Raw genomic sequence first — 22,161 nt, 5'->3', positions numbered from 1 at the left:
TCTTTCTTATACTCATTTATAACGAATGTTTCTAATTCTTGACCTAATTAATTCATACGTGATTATAACAGAATAATACATTAATTCTTATAAAATGCTTTGTTTGCATAAATGAATGAATAATGATGATAAGAACCTATATGCAGAAAAGTCCTCGCAGAGAGAGAGAGAGAGAGAGAGAGAGAGAGAGAGAGAGAGAGAAGATAATCTACACCTAGGAATTTTAGAGCAGCCAAATCTTCATTAAGAGTAAATGTATTTAAAATGTTTTCACCTAAATCAACACTGCTAAAATCAAGCTGGTTGGCCATATGACACCTACCCTTAGGTTAATCTGAAAAGATCTAATCTCACCCGAAGATTCTCTGTATATAATTTTTACATCTGCTACTATATATATATATATATATATATATATATATATATATATATATATATATATATATATGCATGTATACACGTACGTACCTACCTACGAACGTGCGTAGGTAGATTAACATCTCACCTTCATCCCTACATTGCTTCAGTTAGTTTTTATTAAGTGTGGATATATTCAATTCAAAACTCATTTTTATCAATTTAAATTGATATGCATGAATGTATGTCTCCACGTTTGTACAAATACATGCAGGTCTATATTAATATTCTTTTCTTATATTCGAATAATTCACAGAAATCTTAAACTGTAACTGAGCCCAGCAAATAAACTATTAATGTTTATGGTTTTTACAGCTTTAAACATTGCTGTGGCATTAATATTTATTAAAAATGGAAAACAAAAAGTGTCATTTGTTTGCCTTGCTTGAGGATTATAGTCTAAGGCAGAAGATCTACCTGTAATTAAAACGAAACCGAATAGACTAGAATCGTATTGATTTTACTTATGCATATATGAACCTATTAAATAGTATACATGATCCATATACAAAACACTGTTGCATAATAAATGAATAACTGTATGAATAATGGCGATACAAATATGTGCACATAAATCATTATCAAGAGAGAGAGAGAGAGAGAGAGAGAGAGAGAGAGAGAGAGAGAGATGATGATGATGAAAAAAGAATAAATGATAACAATGCAAAGTTAGTTTCTTTCATTTTATTTTCAAATAAGTGTTTTGTTTATATATTTTATTGTACCATGCAGTGTGCGTGTGTGTGTGTGTGTGGCGGGGGGGGGGGTGCAAATTCCGCTCAAAACTATTTCGTTTCTTAAGTCTTGGGACATATACCTTGATGAAATATGCTTCACCATAAGGTCTGGGACAGGTAAAAAAACAATATCGTGTCCCGATATATACGTTTAATAAGTATGTGTGTTTTCTAAAGTGAAAGAGGTATTCGATATTCCCTTGTACACCATTGCTAGTGTTGTTTGTATAAAAATAATTAATATTTGTTGTGTATTTAGATAACTTTTGTCAGGTTTGCTGTTTGTTCTGTTGTATCATATTCAGTGAGTCAAGTTATCCTTAAATTCTCTGGCAGGACAAGTACCTCCTCCCTTTTGTACTCTTTCAGTGGGCCTGGTTTCCTTTATCCCCGCCTTTGCATGTCGAACATGGGCTCGTACTTCCCTCTCTTTTGATACTGGTCCATAGAGGTGGTTTCCTTGCCCTTTCCCTGTCATTTTCATACTATTAGCTAGTGACTTGCCATAGTCAATTGTTAGTCCTTTTGTGAGTACATTTTTTGTACATGTATCGTATAGTTGTGAGGACTGGCACCATCTAGGTGGTATCTTTGGAGTATCAAGCTCGTATAGTGAAAAAGGAACTTGTTTTGAATGCATCTGTAATAATTGTAGTAATTAAGCCGAATGAAAAGTAAATTAAACAGGAATAATGTTTCTAAGTGCTTGTGTTGGTGTTTATGTTTGCATTTTTCCGCATATTGTTATACTGAATTTTTTTATTTGTGCACCTTAGTACACCTTCCCTAATGTTTCAGTTCGTTTCTATTTATTTGTAGCTTGTTGTATCCTTCTAGTAACATTCAATTTGGGGGTGAAATGTAGTTTAAAATCTGATCTTTTGTAGTTGGAGTTGTATTTTGATTCGGTCTTGGTGATTTGTGTATCTTAGGGTTCCAAACTTCTTGGGGTGTTTCTTGTTTTTTTGTCAGTATAAAAATTCCATTCTATGAATGTATATAAGTAATTTATCATATTTGGCAAAGGGATTGGAATTTCATTTTGCGCGGACGTAATTCAAAGCATCCTAAATTTTGTGTGTATAGCTAAGTTCAGTTCATCCCTGCATTGTCGTTCAGATAGCATGTATCATCTAGTCTGTTGTCATAGACTTGTGATACACCTCAGTCGTCGTGGCGAGCTGCCGGTGATCTGCAATCAGGATCCTGGATGGATTGTTGAGTTCAGTGGGGTTTCCAGGGCTCAGGTCCAGACTTTTCTGCGTCGTTCACCTATTCAAAGGACGATTCCAAATGATATTTTCCTTCTAGTTAGAAGAGAACGATATTAGTGTGGTGAGACCTGAGGAAACTGTTTGTGCAATAATTGAGCTGTGTCAGAGGACTCTCCAATGATCTGTGTGGGTTCGATGATACCCATGTTGAATCCCCGGTTTGTCAGTCCACGGCAGCATAATGGAGTTGTTGGCCGTGTAAACCAAATGCTTGCACATGAGCTTGAAAAAATTTCATTTGTACAGTTTTGCTTGCACACTGGATTCCGTAGATTATATATTGGTCTAGATTGTGTCCGTCTAACCCTACAAGGAAGCCGGTGACGTTATTCAAGGGTTTTGCCATCTTTCCGTTGCCATGTTGTTGTCATAACAGAGTAGAGTTTGAGTTTGGGAAGGAGAGACAGAAGAAGATTGATGTTTATTTGTTGTACGTGTATCAATGTGAATTATAATTTTAGATATATCTATTTCCGCATAGGCTAATATTCAAGTTTGCCAAAAACAAGTACATGGACAGGGCATGACATGGGTTCTCCTTCAGAAGATGACTACACATATTATGGGAGTAAACCACCATTTCATACACACGCAGTTTTTGCTCATATTTATGATGTACAAATACATTCTTCTTGGGGGAGTTTAACTAACTAAATACATTAACAGTGTGCGATATAGGGCTCCTTCGAAAGGTTCCTCCATACAAGGTGGTCGTGTTTCACTTCTCAGTATTTGGTTGCCATACAAACTGTAACAGGCTGAAAAGTCCTAGTATGGTAACGTTTGTTTATTTTTGAAAATTGGCAACTAATGTATAGCTGGAAAGCGCGAATAAAAGTATAAAAAAGAACCCCCCATACCCACCCCCAAAAAATCGGCTCCTCATTACATTTGCTTTCCATATTTTAACACATATTGCTAAAATGTTATGTTCTATACCCGCTGCAGACTAATGTCGGATTCTCAAGAGGCGGTAATATGTATTATATTTGACATGTTTGTTGAGTGACCAATACCAAATCTTTAGGATTCACAAATCTTTCATCACATTATTGTAATGAAGTTGTGTGATTAATATTTTACTTGAGTGCTTGAGAACCTTTGAAGTTACAACCATCAAATATACTAACGAAACTTGCGCTACGATGATGCCATTAATATATTTACCAATTGTTTCTAAAAGTGAAAATTGTATCTCATTGCGATGTTCCCACATGGCATATTATCAGTTATCGGCCTTTGTTAAGAAATTATTCGACCGCGCTTCTTTCATAAAACTTGAATGTAGCTTGTTTTCTTAACAATGAGTTTCTTAGAATCAAAGCTAACCGTTTTATTTTCTGTATTGTTTTACATGTTCATTGTTCTGTACTTCATTATTATTAGTCATGTGCAGTGTACCAGTATGTATCTGTATTTGTTTTCAATAATACTTGTACTGCTGCTCTACAGTCTTAGTAATATGCAGAAAACATTGGCGCATGCACCTTTGCTATGATGTACGGTGTATACCCTCTTAAAACTCATAATGTAAACGCTTTAGACCCTGATCTACAGTTGCATAATGCTCGGGCAGATTGAGTCTATGTTGTTTGTTATACCAATTGCTCCTAGCAAACTTCATAGACACAGATCTGTCGGCGCTATGCATCTTCTAGCATGCTACTTGAACCTATAATACATAATATTTTTCCTAAATGGGAAAAGAAAGTAGTTCCAAAAGTGATATTGCCATTGTGGCCATATAATTTTTTCCGCTAATATATTTCAGTATCTAATTATGAAATATATGGTAACGTATTAAACAGTAGAAATGGGTATTTCTTTCTGAGGAATGGAAAAATACTTTGAAAACATTGTTTGCAAGTATCTTTTGAAATCAGGATGATACATCAAGACAATCATAATAACTCTTTGTATCCCGATTAGGTCAAAATAATTGTAAATATGCAGCAAGAATTCGGTACGCATGCAAACTAGATAACAATTATTGGTGATTTTTAATTGAACGTGTTTCCTAGATAAAGTTAACGTTTTGTATATATATATATATATATATATATATATATATATATATATATATATCTATATATATATATATATATATATATATATATATATATATAGAGAGAGAGAGAGAGAGAGAGAGAGAGAGAGAGAGAGAGAGAGAAAGAGATATCTCTACATATGTATATACACACACACACACACACACACACACACACATATATATATATATATATATATATATATATATATATATATATATATATATACACATATATATACACACACACATATATATATATATATATATATATATATATATATATATATATATATATATATATATAGATATATATAGATATATATATATATATATATATATATATATATATATATATATATATATATATATATATATATATATATATTGTGGCATACATTAGTAATATTTTGATTTTTGATTTTTAAATCTCTTTCTGTGGAAAGAAAGACTATAATATTTACATCAAGATAGGTCGACATTTCTTTGCATTTCAAAGAAAATGAAACGAAACTGAAAATATATATCTTGGAATTTTTCAGAGTAACTTAATCTATACTTCATTTTCGGTATTGTTTGTTCTATTGTCTGGATAATCGTTAATATGCTTGGTATTAAAATGATTATTTTCTTATTTTTCCGACACAGTTATAAATTTAAAAGCATGTATGAAATCAATTAAGAAAGAAACTAGGAAAACTCTGCAAGAATCACAATTGGATCTGCATGATCATTCTTAAATACAAACGATTTCATGTATGTATGTATGTGGGTGGGTATGTATGTATGTATGTATGTATGTATGTATGTATGTATGTATGTATGTTTTTCTTTGATTTAGTGGTTAATACGGAACATATTGTATTATCTGTGAGTTATTTTATGGAAGAAAAAAAAGACACAGCGATTTCCAGCAAACTGGTTGTCATGCTTTTTCAGCTTTATTTAAAGAAGGCGTTATTCCTTTTTCTGTGTAATATCAGCTGGACTTTTCGGTTTCGTTTTCTTTAAATTAAAGGAATACTTTTTTTAAATTACCAAATATAAGCATTTGGTCTTTGCATACCAATATTAGTATGTCATCATCATTCAGTTGAGTTTTGTTTATGAAGTACAGATTCTTAAATTCTTTTAATTTTCTTCACGTACAATGGGAGTAGATAAAGCAAATTATCTACCTGCATTTCAGCTAATATTTTTTGCCGAGGATGTAGCGAAAGTATTTACCTACGTTTGTTGTTTTTTTCTTTATTTAAATCAATCCGTTTTGCTCCTAGAATTTTGTAATAAGGAAATAAGCAAAAGATTCAAGAACTAAATGAGTCGAATTATTCGAATCAATTGAATGTACCCTTGTCCGTACGTTTTATTACTTTTTCATCATTTGCATGTAACATTTTCTAAAGCACAACCATCAAGACTGTGGCAAATGGATTCATTATATATTAGAAAAAAAAACTTTCTGTGTTGTACCTACATGGAATGTTAATTTTTATAAACACATTTGCTTCAGTTAATATGAAGCAATATGTTGTTAATATGACAGCCACAATATATATGTGAAATAATTGTGCTGAAATACCTAATCGACGGAATATCAGACAATCAGCATAAACAACCCATGCCGATATTTGTATTATATAAATGTTTGTATCACTCATTGATAATGAGGCCACTTTCATCTGAAACGTTTGTAGTATCGCCATGGGAACGTAATTGTTTTGCCAATCACCCCGCAATGTCAGATTCGTTACAGCTAAGTCAACTAACCCAGTTCTGTTTCATTAGGAAATGGGTAAGAGGACAGTCTTGTATAATGAATGCATTTTATTTCAGAAAGAGTTATTTTTAAGTAAACATTCTTTTATCGGATAGAAATTTTGTTCTGTCAAAAGATACATTGGTGAATATTAACTTTAGGATGTTACCTGAGGTGGAAGAAACAAAATGGGAGAGTAGGTGCTTTATTACTATATATTAACACAAATATATAAAATGGATTCATTAGCTTTCACAGATTATTAGAAATTGATTTGAACGAACAAAAAAACTGTTTTAATGAAATATTCTATGTCGATGTAGAGGGAAAATCCAAACACGATGCGTAACTATCGGCAGACAGGTCGCATTAAAAATACGTGCTTTGGTAGGACCAAATACGAGACGCCACCATGGGCAGACACGTAATAGCACAATTTATAGCACCGATTAACTGTCTGCTACATTTTAGCTTGTAAACTTTGCTAATTGAAGAAACTGTTGCAGCGAGGAAGGAAACATTAACTGAGATAAATGACATCATAAACATGTTTTACTCTCTTTATCTCTTCCTTTCATCTCCCACCAACCATCCATTCAATGTTTTCTTATTCTTTCTTTTTCCTCTTTCTCTCCATGCGCATGTGTTGTATGTCAACAAGCTAGATATGACTAATTGCCTCTTTATTCTAAATGCAGATGACTATTTGCCTAATTATCTGAATAAAATCAAAGTTATTATATAATGCATAATTGACTTGACAGATCAAATATGATGTAGTAAGGTGATGGAAGTAACATTTTATTTCAATATCCATCTTGATATTATTGAGTATGCATGTATGTATGTATGTATGTATGTGAAATAGCTGAGCATCAACTGACATTTATCCTTATATGACATGTACAAGCTACAACCTTCTCAAAAACGTACTTATCCGGTACAAATTGTGACTCATTAAGACAAAATTTATACTTACAAATAGAGTTCACACAATAATTCATCTGTGTTCTTTGAAGCACGTTGAATTTGGTGCTCAAAATAAACAATTTATATAGAAAGTAAAAGTCGGGTAATCATGATTAGATAAATATTAATGCAGCAGCAGAGGGGGCGAAAAGACCAACTTTTGGAAGCGTCCAGAAACCGAAATAAGCCTTCCTAAAAAGAGGGATTAATAACTTTAAAATTCAAAATAACTAACTGAGGACTCTCAAAGAGTCCCTAGGTTAGTCCACGTTATTTCTCCAACTAAAAACTTGTTAATGACGAGTATATTACAAAAAAACGAACCAACTTGAGGTCCCGCCCCCTCTGCTGCTATAATTAAATCATTATGTTATAATAAAATGGTACATCCGGAATCTCATACTGCAAGAATAGCACGAGAACGATTAGAAGCAATCAAAAATTTTCTTCCTGTTAGAGATTCATTTAGAAAAAACCTACAAGCGCAGCAACAATCACAAGCTGAGTACGAAGAAGACACTAAAAAACTATTTAAACCCGTCACTGCAGCTACTAAGAAAGCTGTAGCGGCTGTTGAAAAAACTATATGGGGAGATATTAAGGAGGAAGATGAGAAGAGGAAAGAGGGTATTTTTCCAGTATTAGAACAAACTGCAGCGCAGACTGAAAAATTAGCAAGAAGAACCAAACAAACAAAAAAGATTTTACGAGATCTTCCAACTGATATAGCTGCAGCTCAACCTCCACCTGTCGATGAAGAAACACTTGAAGGTATTGGAAAACTTCGTACTGAAGTCGCCGACGTGAGAAAAGAACTTGCACCTGAACCCAAACCAGTAGAAGAAAACGTAGAATTGATTGCAAAATTTAGGGAAGGGTTTGTCGAAGATAGAAATACTAAAAGTGAAGAACTACCTGAAAAAATATTAATTAGTATATTTAATAAATCTAATATTTTAAAACCCCGTCATGAAAAATAAGTGATGATAATCTTATTAAATGGATATATCGCGTATATAGAAACAAAAAACAAGCTAGAGGTCCAGAATACAAAAATCTTGATGAAGAAGTAAAAAGACTTTATAAAGAGAAAATAAAACAACTAGAACAGGAACAACTCTCCCAGCAGGAACCTTCATATCAACTTCCTCCACCTCTGCAACAAATAGAACAACAACAATCTTCTTCACCGCCGCAAAAGTTGATGTCGGAACTTAAAGGGTCAGAAGAACTACTTAAAAAAACAAAAGAAGAAAGATCACCCTTAAGACTATTTAAGAAAACAACAGAAGAAAGATCACCCTTAAGACTATTTAAGAAAACAACAGAAGAAAGATCACCCTTAAGACTATTTAAAAAAACAACAGAAGAAGGAGCAACGGGGAGTGGTGTGGGAAATAATTTTGTTTGTCCCGATAATATCCTCAATGACGTGTCACGGTTAGAAGTTCTCATAGGGGGAAAACGTGCCGGAAATAACTCACCAGAAATAACCAATGAAGCAGCTGATATTTGCCAGCGATTATTTCGCGGCGGCATCATGGATATTGGCGTTTACCGAGAACTTATTGATGAGCTCTTTGATGATTAGTCACCGCGATTAGATAAATGGTAAATAAAATAAGATGATCGTACACAATAATCATCGTAAATCCGTATCGGTCAGAGCGGTAAATTTACGATTACCAAACTACAGAGCTATTTACGGAGATGGACTTGGTGATGTTATTCAGGGATTATTTACAAGGTTAGCCCCAAAAGCAACGCCTATTGCAAAACAATTATCGATGAAAGCTATTGATATTGTTCGTGAAAAAGCTCCTGGTGCAATTGTCAATGTTGCTGGTAAGGCGCTCTCGGCGATCAAAGATAGACTAGCACGATTAATAAGACGAAAACGACAACCAGTAAAATTGCCAAGTACTGAAGTGATGCCCGCAGATGTCAGTAAAATAATAAATCAAGCTGCAAATCAAAAACTGGCAGCGTTAGCAGATCGGGGATTCGGTGAATCGGGAAATAATATCTCAAGTTTGATATCAGGAAGTGGAACTCCCCGAAGTGGAATTTCCCGAAAGCGGTAATCAGCGTGTTAGACGAAAATAATTTTAATAAAATGTTCAAGCGCGTATCCGACACAGCATTTGACATGGAAGCACCTGTCCTTAAAGATGAATCGGTACGTGATTATCAGTTTTATTCTTATGACGAACACCAGATCAACGTGGAGGAAGAATTGAACTATACGTTCATGACACAAGTATATACTTTTTACCCGCTGAGGCTTTTATTGAGGTAGAAGGTACAATTGTAAGAACAACCGATGCTAATTACGCAGATGCAGTAAACGTTGGTTTTGTCGACAACGGGATCATGGCATTATTTGATAGCGCCACGTACATGATCGATGGAAAAATATTGAATCAATTCAGAAAGATTTCGACGTTGCAACAACAATAATAGGATTGGCAAGATATTCTGATGATTATACAAGATCAGCAGGTCCCACAATGATATTTGCGAAAGATAATTCTGGTCACCCTGAAAGCGATTCGTATAATATAAGACGACCAAGAAACGATGCCACTAACGCTGATGCTGATGTGTGGCCATTTGTTCATGGTGCTAACCCAAATTTCAACTTGGGATCCGCAACGCGTAAAAATATGTTGCTAGGAGCCAATAGAAGTTTTTCATGTACAATGCCACTATCGCATATTTTTGGATTTTGTAGGAATGTTAAAACGGTTATTTTTGGAGCTAGACACACGGTTGTTTTTGTAAGAAAGGGTGATGATAACGATGCTCTGTGGAGACCTGCTGGTGATGCTGGTAAAGTAATACTAAAAAAAACTATCGTTGTGGATGCCGGTAATGACTCCAACGATCGCAGAAGAACAAAAATTAATTTCTTTCAATGACACAGGTGGTAAATCCTTGTTGTCATGGTTAACAACAAGCACGGATAGTATGCAAACTGACGTTAACGGTCAGTTTACATGGCATATAGCATCACAACAAGGTAGTTTCTGCACCACGGCATATTTTTATTGCGTTTCAGAACTATGATTGTTTAGGTGATCAAGAACGTACTCATATGATATTTGACAAACTAGGTATCACATATATTTCTTTACGGATAAACGGACAACAAGAACCAACAGAGAATATACAACTAAATTATACGCAAAATCATATAGGACGTGTATATCATCGTTTGATGTCATTCATGGGACATGATCAAAATGTAGATACTGGGTTGCGAATATCACAATATGATTTCAGAACTTTGTATCCGATTTATTATTTTTCACTGGAGCATCTTGATCTATCAAAACAATCTGTCGTTGATATACATCTTAAAGCAACGTTAAATACAGGTGGTATTGATTATAGAGCAATCGCAGTTATACTCAGCGATAAAGCCATGTTACTTGAAGGTGGTAGTGGTCGAATGAGGGTCGTTGATGCACCAGTGGAAAATCTTTAATCATTATTTGGAGCGTGGCAAGTATTTATCATAAAATGCCATATCATCACGTTAGTGTCAGTCTGACTCCTGGTCAGAATAAAACCCTTCATTCAAATTCAGCAAAAAACTGCGGAATGAAAATATCACTAAAGCGAGATCAGATCACGGGTGGTCAAAATAAATTATCATTATCAGAACGTCAACTTAAACATTTCAACGGCCCTAAACAATCAAAAACAATCATCAAACTTAATCTCTCTGCGGGTGCGATTAAGGACTCAATTAAAACCGGTGGTATTTTTCCACTTTTCGCGGCCATTCCGGCAATAATAGCTGTTGCCGCTCCAGCCGTAGCAAAAAGCAGCCGCGTTAGGTGCTGTTGGAACAGTGCTGTAATGGCTCTAAAGAAAGCAACAGGAAAGGGATACAAAAAAGGGCGCGGTCTAAGATTACCAGGATCTCGTTGGGGAAGAGGTCTGAGGCTTCCAGGATCACTTCGTTAGATGCTCCAGCATCAAATTTTGATTTACTTGATGCTGCTAAACGATTAAAAATAAAATCTTCAGAGGCGTTTTTATGCGAGATCAATTACCGAAACAACCAAACAAACTCGAAACAGGTATTATTAATCTTGACACGAATTCAGGACCCGGTACTCATTGGGTATCATACGCGGTTGATCCACGTGAAATCGTTTATTTTGATTCATACGGGTTAGCTCCACCGCGTGAGTTTATCAAGTATGTCGCGCCACTTCACGCGGAAGTTTGGTATTCAACGCTACCCACACAAACAATGACAGATCCGCCAATATGCGGCCGTGAAGTAATTAATGTACTTAACGTTATATCAAAATCATCCAAACCGCCACATAAAGTCGTGCATGATTATACACGCAACCGATTCGTTTTAAAAAAATCTTAGATCTTATATAATGGTTGATATTTATAGAAGAAGATCTTCTTCGCACGTTAAAATTACGTCCGATGACATTCATCTGTCAAAGTACGCGACTAAAGATGAACTCGCTGCTATTATGAACCTGGCTGGAGTTGACCCAGATGAGGTTGTTATTTTTCAGGATCGTTATGGTAAACTAAAAACCAGCAATATCAAATGGAATGACATAATTCGACGAGTACTCGGTGCGGTCACGGATAATATCCCTGTGTTTACTGCCAGCGGGAAAATCAGGGATTCAAGTATATCGTTTATACCCATCAGAGATCAAATTACAACAAGTGTTGCTAATCGCGTGAAAAATACCGGTGACACAATGACGGAAGAACTCAGCATGAACGGGAATAAAATAGTAGTTTTGAGAGATCCAACATCCGACGAAGATGCCGCAACAAAAAAATACGTTGACGTCAACTACAACACCATAAATGGTAAATTATCCACGTTGCGGGCCGAGTATGACGTTCACGTAAACGCGTTCAGAAATCTCCGTAGCAACTTTAGAAAAATTAATGAAACCGCAGAGGAATATTTTGGTAATCCGCACACCGTTGACGTAAAACTCGTTGATATCAAGACGAACATCGACACGATTAAAAATACACAGCAAGACATCGTAGCGGAGATTCCTGAGATCGTTAATAAAACCAGGTTGTCTGTGTTCAGTGCTGCAAAATTTGAAATATTTACAACGTATCCATGGCGTCATTCAACTGATAAGTTTTCCGGGGTTATGTCTGTTATATTAAATAGAAATATTTATTCTGGAAGCAGCTAATAAGAAATTAACCGCAACATCTTACTGGTGGTGTTTGAAATTTGTAGCTGAAACACCTCAGTTGGTTACTGCATAAAATATAATGAGTACCTCAATCGACGTTACATCGCAACATTATAGGTAGAATCAAGCGCGTGAATGGCAAACGAACTTAAAAGATCGAGTCGAACAATACACGGTAAAAGTAAAGAAATATCGACGACGACTAGTTATCGTCGACGTAATCGTTTATTCAGCATCCGCTGTTATTGCTGGAACCGGTGTGATATTATCAACAATGACAATGATGGCACCAGTAGCTGTAACTATTTGCATTTCAGCTACAACAACGATTGCAGGTGTGTTCAATATCGTTGCAAAAAAAAATATGTACTTGCACGAATGAAAATTTTTTCGATTACATGATAAGATTGCATACAGCGACGGTCGCATACTGGAAGTTATCTTCGTTGTTATCAGCGAGTCTCAATGATGGAATTATATCTGATTTTGAGTTTTCAGAAATGATTAAAATATATAACAGTACTGTTAAAGGTACGAGTATTAACAATGACATCACTGACAACGTCAGGAGAGCTACTCCAGCAGATCGTGACGAACACAACCCCAGACAAGACCACGATGATCTCGGTAAGCTCGATTAATCCTGAATTTAACATCAATTTTCCAACTGCAATTCCAGTAAAAGAAATTGCACTAGCGCAATTACAAGTATACCATAGTTGGCCAAATATCAGATCGAGATCATTTAATGGTACACCAGCAAATAATTCACTTGTATTTGCTAATAAGAATAAACCCGATGGAACACCTGACTGGAACGTTGTTGGAATACCAACTGGTAGTTATGAGATCGGACAAATCAATGATGAATTTGCGCGTAGAATAAAATCAATAACCGGAAGAGAAGTAAAAATATCAATTAACGTTCATGAACCAACGCTGTCTTCTGCAATCGAAATAAACTCGCCTGATTACGTCGTTGATATTTATCAGTCCACGATAAGATCCGTACTAGGTTGGCCTGATATTGCGCCAGAATATCATGGACCACCAGAACCGAAGTTAAATTAATTTCTCACGGACGAGGCCAAGTTTATAATAACTCCAGAATATCAAAGCAAACACCCATGGAATCTAACAAATTACTATATAGGTGATGTTAGAGCTGTATTTACTGCACCTGATGGCACACAACTTCCTATGATGGTAGGAAGCAGTATGTACTATGTTAGTAATGAAAAAGCGTTTGTCAATGAAGGATTTATTGGTTTGTTTTCCAGTACAATTAAGTTCGAGTATGAACGTGTATTCGGTAATCTACAAAATTATTTTTTGATATAACACATCTTTATTCAGAAAATACAAGACAACAGATTATTGAAACAATACAACATTTAAACCATGTTATATCAGATCTTAATTATATTAATAAAATTATTACTCTATCACTTACTATCAACACTCCAAGACAGTCTGCGTTTACTGGTGGTAATGTTATTTATAATGCTAAACCTCGTATAACAGTTAAAAAATTATTTACTGATCATTATAAGATAACTGACGCGGATATACCAACATTCATATTGCCAGGATTTTCCACGGGCGAATTCAAAAAAATCTATCAGTGATCTTATCGAGAAAAACTTTCCTAAAATACTAGATGCGTGGAGAAAAATAACTCCACCTTCAGTTATCCCCGGATATAATAATGATCCACATGGAGGCGGTAGACATGTATCTCCGAGAATAGTTAATATAACTTCAACGATCGTGGTTAATCTAGTTTGTGACGTAATCGATGGCAGCTATCAAATAGATCTCGGAAAATCAAATCAGGCTCAAAAAGGATATATCTTATACACGTTCACACCACAAGTTTCCCCTGGGGATTTGATCGTGCAAGAACCAACTAATCCTGTTTATCTGCGGTGTCATAATACTATATTAACACGAATAAATTTTAAACTAACTGACCACCTTGGACACTTAATTGACCTGCGGGGAGAGGAATTGATTGTGAATCTGTATGTGAAATCGTAGACTTTTCTCATAGATTTTTCAGAAATATTTTATTTTATCAGAAATATTGTATTATTGATATGGTGGTTGATACTCAAAATCATGTAAATCGATCAGTTTGTTAATCCTGATATGTATTTAGGTACTCAAAATCGTGTAAATCGATCAGTTTGTTAATCCTGATATGCATTTACGTAGTCAAAATCGTGTAAATCGATCAGTTTTGAAAAAATACCACAAAAATATTTTTTTATTATTCTGAAATATTTTTTATTCTGAAATTGATATGGTGATTGGTACTCAGAATTAACAAAATCAATCAGATTGCTTGTTTTGATATGGTGATTGGTACTCAAAATTAACAAAATCAATCAGTTTTGCAAAAAATACTACAAAAAATTTCTTATTATTATTCTGAAATATTTTTATTTTATCAGAAATATTTTTATTTTATCAGAAATATCTTAAATTGATATGGTGGTTGGTACTCAAAATCATGCAGATCAATCAGTTTGTTAATTTTGACTAGCAAATGGGTACTCAAAATCGTGTAAATCAATCAGTTTGTTAATTTTGACTAGTGAATTGGTACTCAAAATCGTGTAAATCGATCAGTTTGTTATACCTGATATGTAGTTAGGTGCTAAAATTTAACAATATCGATCAGTTTTGCAAACAATACTACAAAAAATATTTTATTATTATTCTGAAATATTTTTATTTTATCAGAAATATTTATTTTATTTTTATCAGAAATATTTTATTTTTTTCTTAAATATTTTATTTTTTCAGAAATATTCCAATCTTTTCAGTCAAATTTGTTATTTTTTTCAGCTATTTTAGTCGATTTGTCAAGGAAAATTCGTCAAATTACAGTTTTTCGTCAGGTCAAACCTCGAGCGGTACTCTAATTGATTTATCAATAAATCGTTAAAAATCCTCATTTTTATTTGAAAATTAACAATAAAATTAACAAAAATCGCATGAAAAATCTCATTTTTTGAGCTAATTTTACTGATTTTTGGCGATTTATAGATAAATCAATTAGAGAACCGCTTGAGGTTTGACCCGAATCATATTGGAAAATTCATCAATTTTCGTTGACAAATCGACTAAAATAGCTGAAAAAATATTATATTTCAGAAAAAATAGAACATTTCTGAAAAAATAAAATAAATATTTCTGATATAATAAAATAAAAATGTTTCTGTGTAAAATATTTCTGATAAAATAAAATAAATATTTCTGACAAAATATTACACGTGTTCGGTCGTTTCACCAACGAAGTTACTTTGGATCGCTTCACGATCTAACATAATTTTTCTTAATTGTCTTATACGAGTACTAATCGTTTTCTTTGCCTCGTATTCGTGGGATAACTCTGATCTAATATTTTCTTCTGCGGCAGAGATAGGAACGAATTCCTTGACCTGATCATCTTTTACTGCAGCTAGTGACCGGAACATCGCCGCTTGAATTCGTTTTATGAACTTGTATTCACACGACAGTGTAAGACCGCCATCATTTTTACGTTCTTCTAAGATTTCAAAATCAGAAATAATCTTTTCAGGATTCAGTTCATCAGCTATATTAATGCTGTCTTTTTCTAATTTATTAATAGCAACAATTACATCATTGATATTTTCATGGTTCATTATTTAGCATATATATATATATATATATATATATATATATATATATATATATATATATATATATATATATATATATATATATATATTTATATATATATATATATATTTAAAAGAAAAAATATATCCTCATGTGAACCCCTAGTCGAGTGTTCTAGCGAGTCGAGGAGGATGTTTCAAGGACAGCACAACATATTTACAAGGACAGTACAACCCAGAACTCGTAGCTTGCCACCGCATTCTACCAAGTTCAACGGGCACACATATACAATGAATGAATGACATGAAATATATACAATGAATGAAATCTTAATTAAGGACGGCACAAACATATACAATGAATGAATGAAATATATACAATGAATGAAATTTTAATTAAGGACGGCACAAACATATATGGGGCCATTTTCTACGCTCAACAGAACACTCCCCAATAATCAGCCCGTGGGTGATACAAAACATGTATCAATCACCACTGACGTGGTTGGAGGGGTTCTGTTGAGCGGAGAGGGGCTGGCGGGGCCCCAATTAATTATAAAAATTACTAATAAGAGTAAAATTCCGACAGTTGTCAGTCATGGGATTCGATCCTGGGACCTCAAGCATCACGGTTCGATACGTTATCAACTGAGCTATCGAATCATCTAACAATATACGTTTCAGAAGTTATTATATAGCTACGGTTTTTGAATGGATTGTAAGTTATACATATTTCTGCATGAAAACAACGGTTTCTGAATATATTGTAAATATCTGCACTAACAGCGTGTTCTGCCTCGATTTCTCGTAACAGATTGTAAATATCTGCACTAACAGCGTGTTCTGCCTTGATAAAATGTATGTACATACTACCACTGCACCATCAAACGTTTTATCACCTACAGATCGGTTTAAATATTTATGCATTATAACAGCGGTTTCTAAGCAGATTGTAAATATCTGCACTAACAGCGTGTTCTGCCTCGATTTCTCATAACATATCTAAAAAATAACTCCGCTATATTGTACGATGTAAAATACGTTTATTTTTCTATTTTGTAAGCTAAAAAACCATAAATATCTTTCTTTAGTATAATCATTGATATTAATTACGACGTAGATTGTTAATTGACTAATTACGACCATAAAATCAGAAATCTACGAAGAAATATATATTACAGAAGTAATCTCCCTCTCGCATAAGTCAAAAAATAAGCAGTATACGATTGTACATTACTGGGTCCCCCCCAAAAATAAATGGTTAATATATGCAATTTAAAGTAATTACTTGATAGTGATGGTAGTTTATCTCATTAACAATATTGGAAAATAATTTTCTGTTATATTTACTGGAAAGAGTAGATTTGGTTATATTTTCTGTGACGTATTTTACCACACGCGAGTTAATATCAAAGTATTTCGCAGCCGCGTTCATTGAGTGAAATATAATTTCTTCGCCTATCTCTATGTTTGTAGATTTTACCGCCCTTTTTCCGGTTGTTTTACATCTCCCAGTATTACCCCGTGCAGAATTATCACTCTGTGTAACAGCTTGAAGATTGGATAAATTATTGTCGGTTTTCACACCGTTGATGTGATCGATCACAAGACCATCTTTGATCAACCCTTTGTGACACTCGTATATGAAGCGATGACAGAGATAATTGTTCTTCCCAGCAGTAAACAATAGATAGCCGGTATTAGTAACATAACCAACTGGTCTCTTCAACCTGCAATTTCTGATCATACCATCAATATTGGATTCCTAGTTTGTTATTATAGGATGTGGAATAAATTTGTTTAAATCATAATTTGTTTGAAAACTTAGTTAGATAATCCTCACAAGATTGATCATGGACGATGCTGAGTTAGATTTCATAATCGCTGATACAACGAATAAGAACACGTTTATAAGTCGAGAAATAGCTTTCCTGCCAAATGGAAATAAATTAGGTACAATTGTGAGCTACATGGACGGTGAGTCACCGCAGTTTACTCATTTAAGATCTTCAATGTTAGCGTATGTTTCGATAAATTTATTATCGATGATAAATAAGGTTTCTAAGTTTGCTGTCAGAGTTGCTACGGATTCGTTTTATATAAGTAAAAAATATTCAATACTGGTAGAAAAATTAAGCATAGACACTTGTGCATCGTGGGGTTCGTGGAGAATGAAAAAAGAAAATATACTTAATTATTCCGAATCCGCTGATGTTGCGGTTAAAGATATTCACTGTAAAAAAATATCAAACATCAAAACTATCGTCGAAAACTTCGCTGTTACCATCGGTATACGATCCAATGACTAGACACAAAATAGTTTATGTAAAGGGACCTGGAGGTTCCAGGAAAACCACTCGAGCTATCGAACTATTTCAGAATTCAGATATGATTGTGCTAACACCTACACATAGACTCGCGCGAGAAATGAAACAACGAGGAGTACAATCATGTACTTATCACAACTTCTTCCGATGGAAGGGTGATACATGGACATCTTTAAGGATGGGAGAAAAATATATTCCAAGGATCATAATATGGGATGAAATATGCACTGTACCGCTGGAAACATTAAAAATGTTTCTTGATTGGTTATTAACAAGAAATACTGCTGTGATAATGTGCGGCGATCACGGTCAACCACCACCCATAACTGGACCATCTCCACATGATTGGCTGAAAAATTTCGTTGATTACTATGAAGAAATAACTGATGATCATAGAGCACTTGATGCAGAATTAAAGGAATTTAAAAAATTAATCAGACTACAACCGAATAAAATTCAGTGTGAGGTAATGCGCGAGATAATTTCAGAAACACCCATGAAAGACTTTTTGCGCGCGTGGAGACCAAACGATTTGATAGTTGCAAGTAGAAAGATAGTTCGTGATACACTTCAACGGGAGTAGTTTCAGTTACAACGAGAAAAGTTTCCAACGTTGCCAGTTCCGTTATGTTATCGACCAGCAAATACGCGACGGCAAAATATTGACGTTGATATACTAGAACAGACAGAGTCAAGGAAACAGAATCTTGTGTTGAATGGTATTGTGTCAGTTGATGTTGATGTTGTTGAAGATGCTCTACGTGTTGATAAATCCCCGTGGACACTTGGATACGCGATGACGATTCATTCATCTCAGGGATTAATTATTACTGATACAGTTGTTTGGATAGTTGATGATCGTATCGAATGGTCGAACTTAGTTTATCTTGCAGTGTCTCGAGTTAGAAAAATATCTCAATTGAGACGAATCGTCATGGACTCGTCAGTGATCAATGATGATATTGACAATGATATAATAAGAAAAAAATTATCTGGTTATAAACAAAGTGACAAAAAAAACGCGATTTTGATCTTGATGTTGATTTTATTAATGCGCTGAAACAAGAACAGAATACTCATTGTGCAAGTTGTAATTGTTATGGCGGCATCTGAAAAATGATCCAAGACAATTTACCGTAGACAGAAAAAATAACAATCTTGGTCATACACGAGCAAATATCATGTTGACCTGTCTTGAATGTAACCGACGTCGCGGCCTGGCACCAGTGCTAGTTAAGTGATTTGGGTGGTAATTGTGTGTCATCGGGAATTACTTGTAATTGTTCACGTACAAATCCACGTTGAGGAGCAGTTGGATCCAGCCTGTAGATTGCGGGTCTACCAGTGGATCTTGTCACGGTGGATATCTTGTGTATGGTAATACTCCAAACAAGATCAGTCGCTCTTTTTTTTACCACCTTCGAGTTCGCCGGGCTCATATAAATACCTTACAGTGGTATTACCTAATACTGGCTGTGCTGAAAGATCACGTTGTTGTGTAGGTATATTTTGTTTTGTAATTGCATTAAAAGGTTTCATGTTGGTCGTTCGAGTTGTTTCATTATTTAATGCATTTATCACATTTGGTAATCTTGCAACCCATTCACGAGATCTCGTATCCTGAATAAATTCCTTCGCGTATTGATATCCAAATAACCGCTCAGCAAGTTTTCGATTAAATGGTTCAACAATTGCCTGATCACGATGAATTGCAGTATGTCCTCGTCGTATTTTGACCTTATGTTGCTTCATTAAGGATGATACTGGACCAAGAAATTCCTTGCCAGGATCAACCTGTAGCAGCTGTGGCCATCGTAGACCACCTCGTTGATAAATTTGTTTAAACGCATTGGCTACTTCAGATGCTGTTTTCGTTGATAGCGGTTCTGCATCTTTATATCTCCTTGCAACATCAACAACAGTTAGCGCGTACTTGTATGTTATTTAACGTCGACCAGTTTTAACGGTATCATGAGGTAAAAACAGAATATCAGCTTGATGAACTTCATTAGGAACACTGACATTGAAATGTGCAAAGTGAATTTGCTTGGGTGGCGGTAGGTAAATTTGCCATATTGCCTGTTTGGATAACCACATTTTAGCATTAGAATGTTTAACCGCTGCTGCATCAGCAATTTTACTAATTTCTGCTTTACCTTTCCAGTATCCAATTGGGGAATAATAAATCGATTCCATTTTATATATTACCAGCCCCTAGCGCTAATTTACTTTCAATCGCGGTTCTTACTAACCAATTAGCTAATTTTTCTTTGATATTTTTATTTTTTATAGAATTTAGCGCTGGAATTAATTTCACATCTGCAATATGCCTATGTTGTAGATCATTGCTTTTATACGCAACATCATGAGCATGACATGCTTTATCAATAGCGTTTATTGGTTCCTCGCCTGGTTTTGGTTGTACCTGATTATCAAGCCTGATATCGAGTCAAGTACCAGGACCGCAATAATTATGTCCTGGTAGGTGTTTTTCTCCTGGGTATTTAGCCCACGGAGTCCCGGGTAATTTTGTTAATTTTGCTGCAATATCACCTCCTCGTTGCTTTTTTTTTAACGCTGACTTTGTTCCTCATTTATCACCGGGAATAAATTTAAATTTCTTTGTACCACACCGCGTACACTTACCCGTAACCGCTGATCTGTTATTTTTTGTGGTAATAGCTGTTAGTGTATCCGTCGGAGTACGCGTCCTGCACTTCACACAATATGAATCCGTAGATATTTTATATAGCATGGATATAATTGATTTTTCAGCGACAAGAAAACGAGAACCTGTCAAGCACCATCCTGCGTTATTGAATTCCATCAGAATGATAATAATAGGACCATCTGGAAGTGGAAAGACACAGTTGTTACTTAATCTTATAATGAGATGGTTAAAGTGGGATAAATTGTATTTGGTAGCCCCGTCAGTTGATGATCAACGATGTTATGATGTGCTTAAGGATTTTAATGAAAACGCGCAAATAGATAAAGATAACGATGTTATCGAGTTTATAACCGATATTGATGAAGCACCATCAGTAGATTCCATAGACGGATTTATTAATAATTTGGTTGTATACGACGATGTGATGCTCGACAAACAATCAAATCCAGCTAGGATTTTTTCTCGAGGTAGACATAAAAACACCGATGTCATTTATGTTACTCAACGATACACACAAATACCAAAAGTGATCAGAGATAACTATAATATTTTAGTTGTGTTTAATGGAGTTGATACACACACAATGAGATATATTCATCAAACTTGGTGCAGCGGTGACATAGATATAATTAAATTCAGAAATTTCTTTTCACGAGCGCAAGCTACTCCACATGGATTTATAACAATAAATTTGCACGATCCTAGAACAAGATATCGTATTGGACTTGATAAAATATTTGGATAAATTAAGAGGGGGCGGGACCTCAAGTTGGTTCGTTTTTTTTTGTAATATACTCGCCATTAACAAGTTTTTAGTTGGAGAAATAACGTCGACTAACCTAGGGACTCTTTGAGAGTCCTCAGTTAGTTATTTTGATTTTTAAAGTTATTAATACCTTTTTTTAGGAAGGCTTATTTCGGTTTTTGGACGCTTCCAAAAGTTGATCTGTTCGCCCCCTCTGCTGCTAATGCAGCTAATTTAGGGATACGGCCAACATTAAAATAGACCTCAAAACAGTCTTTAATTTCCAGAAAATCAAACGTTTTAATGGGCCTCAAGTTTTCCAAAGTAATAAAGGAAAAGGCACATTCCTGGA

The sequence above is a fragment of the Sinohyriopsis cumingii genome, chromosome 5 (genome assembly GCF_028554795.1).
Source record: "Sinohyriopsis cumingii isolate HCF-2022 chromosome 5, ASM2855479v2, whole genome shotgun sequence".
NCBI lineage: Eukaryota > Metazoa > Mollusca > Bivalvia > Unionida > Unionidae > Sinohyriopsis > Sinohyriopsis cumingii.
The sequence above is the reverse complement of the archived record's forward strand: the minus strand, read 5'-3'. Positions refer to the sequence as shown.